Here is a 2,500-nt window from a genome sequence, read left to right as displayed (position 1 = left end):
GCCCCGCCAGATGCTCCCAGATGGCGGCGTCAGTCGGCCCCTCCGGCGGCGGCCCGGTGGTGTCGGCCGCGAAGTCCTCGGCTGCGTCGACGGGCGGCGCAGCGGCCTCGCCCGCGTCAGGCAGCGGGCTCGCTGCTCCCCGGCGGGACGCCGGCTCTTCCCCCCGACCGACCTCAAGCACCTCCATGAATTGGCGGACAAGCTGTTTGTGGGCAGCTTGCCGCCGTCGGCACTTGATTGCCTCGAGCGTTCGGTCGGGGAACATCCTGATGAGTTCTTGATTGACGAAGAAGAACCGGGCGTCCCTCTCAAGGAACAGTTCGGCCTCCGCCTTGGCGAGCGACAGGACTTCTTCCTCCGTCCACCTCGCGCGATGCCTCTCCGTGACGATCTCCGCGTTGGCGGCCGCAAGATGTTGGCGGCGGCGATGGACCCCGAGACCGTTCTTGGTTGTAAAGCTGCGGTGGCACTCACTACAGGTATACATAGCTGCAAAAGTTACAAGATTTTCGGCACGGCCGGTTGGCCGGCTAGGTGCTGGGGGAGTTGGGGTGGCGCCTTCAGCGGAAGGGCCACCACTTATTCTCTGCTTACTGCCCCCAACTAACAAAGGGATAGTGCGAGGGGGGGCTGGTAACCCCCCCAAGCCCCTGGTGCGGTCTTCCACTCTGCGAAATCAGCGGGCCCACGAGAAGGGGAGAAGACCGCAGGAGAGGAGAGGCTAAGAGGGCTAGGCCCATGTATTGCGCATCACTCTCCCTGTAACTATAACCCAAGGAAGGCACCTCGCAGCAGCAGCACGACTACATCAAGACCGCACTTCGAGAAGCCAAGTCCGGATGCAGCCACACCGCCGCCACTTGGCCACCTTAAGAGAGTCATAGTTACTCCCGCCGTTTACCCGCGCTTGCTTGAATTTCTTCACGTTGACATTCAGAGCACTGGGCAGAAATCACATTGCGTCAACACCCGCTAGGGCCATCGCAATGCTTTGTTTTAATTAGACAGTCGGATTCCCCCAGTCCGTGCCAGTTCTGAGTTGATCGTTGAATGGCGGCCGAAGAGAATCCGCGCACCCGCGCGCCCCCGGAGGAGCACGCTAAGGCGGACGCGGCCTCGCAGCAAGGAAGATCCGTGGGAGGCCAAGGCACGGGACCGAGCTCGGATCCTGCACGCAGGTTGAAGCACCGGGGCGCGAACGCCGCGCAGGCGCGCGCATCCTGCACCGCCGGCCAGCACGAGGCCGACCAACGGCGAGAGCAGACCACGCCCGCGCTAAACGCCCGCACTTACCGGCACCCCTACGGCACTCACCTCGCCCAGGCCCGGCACGTTAGCGCTGACCCACTTCCCGACCAAGCCCGACACGCCCCGATCCTCAGAGCCAATCCTTATCCCGAAGTTACGGATCCAATTTGCCGACTTCCCTTACCTACATTATTCTATCGACTAGAGGCTCTTCACCTTGGAGACCTGCTGCGGATATGGGTACGAACCGGCGCGACACCTCCACGTGGCCCTCTCCCGGATTTTCAAGGTCCGAGGGGAAGATCGGGACACCGCCGCAACTGCGGTGCTCTTCGCGTTCCAAACCCTATCTCCCTGCTAGAGGATTCCAGGGAACTCGAACGCTCATGCAGAAAAGAAAACTCTTCCCCGATCTCCCGACGGCGTCTCCGGGTCCTTTTGGGTTACCCCGACGAGCATCTCTAAAAGAGGGGCCCGACTTGTATCGGTTCCGCTGCCGGGTTCCGGAATAGGAACCGGATTCCCTTTCGCCCAACGGGGGCCAGCACAAAGCGCATCATGCTATGACGGCCCCCATCAACATCGGATTTCTCCTAGGGCTTAGGATCGACTGACTCGTGTGCAACGGCTGTTCACACGAAACCCTTCTCCGCGTCAGCCCTCCAGGGCCTCGCTGGAGTATTTGCTACTACCACCAAGATCTGCACCGACGGCGGCTCCAGGCAGGCTCACGCCCAGACCCTTCTGCGCCCACCGCCGCGACCCTCCTACTCGTCAGGGCTTCGCGGCCGGCCGCAAGGACCGGCCATGACTGCCAGACTGACGGCCGAGTATAGGCACGACGCTTCAGCGCCATCCATTTTCAGGGCTAGTTGCTTCGGCAGGTGAGTTGTTACACACTCCTTAGCGGATTCCGACTTCCATGGCCACCGTCCTGCTGTCTTAAGCAACCAACGCCTTTCATGGTTTCCCATGAGCGTCGATTCGGGCGCCTTAACTCGGCGTTTGGTTCATCCCACAGCGCCAGTTCTGCTTACCAAAAGTGGCCCACTTGGCACTCCGATCCGAGTCGTTTGCTCGCGGCTTCAGCATATCAAGCAAGCCGGAGATCTCACCCATTTAAAGTTTGAGAATAGGTTGAGGTCGTTTCGGCCCCAAGGCCTCTAATCATTCGCTTTACCGGATGAGACTCGTACGAGCACCAGCTATCCTGAGGGAAACTTCGGAGGGAACCAGCTACTAGATGGTTCGA

General features: G+C 60.8%; 1 pseudogene; it reads right to left on the bottom strand.

Moving 5' to 3' along the window:
• Positions 1-2,500, bottom strand: part of LOC124774753 — a 7,959-nt pseudogene that overhangs the window by 4,207 nt on the left and 1,252 nt on the right.

The sequence above is a fragment of the Schistocerca piceifrons genome, unplaced genomic scaffold, assembly GCF_021461385.2.
Source record: "Schistocerca piceifrons isolate TAMUIC-IGC-003096 unplaced genomic scaffold, iqSchPice1.1 HiC_scaffold_971, whole genome shotgun sequence".
Classification (NCBI taxonomy): Eukaryota; Metazoa; Arthropoda; class Insecta; order Orthoptera; family Acrididae; genus Schistocerca; species Schistocerca piceifrons.
This window is presented reverse-complemented; position numbering and strand designations above follow the sequence as displayed.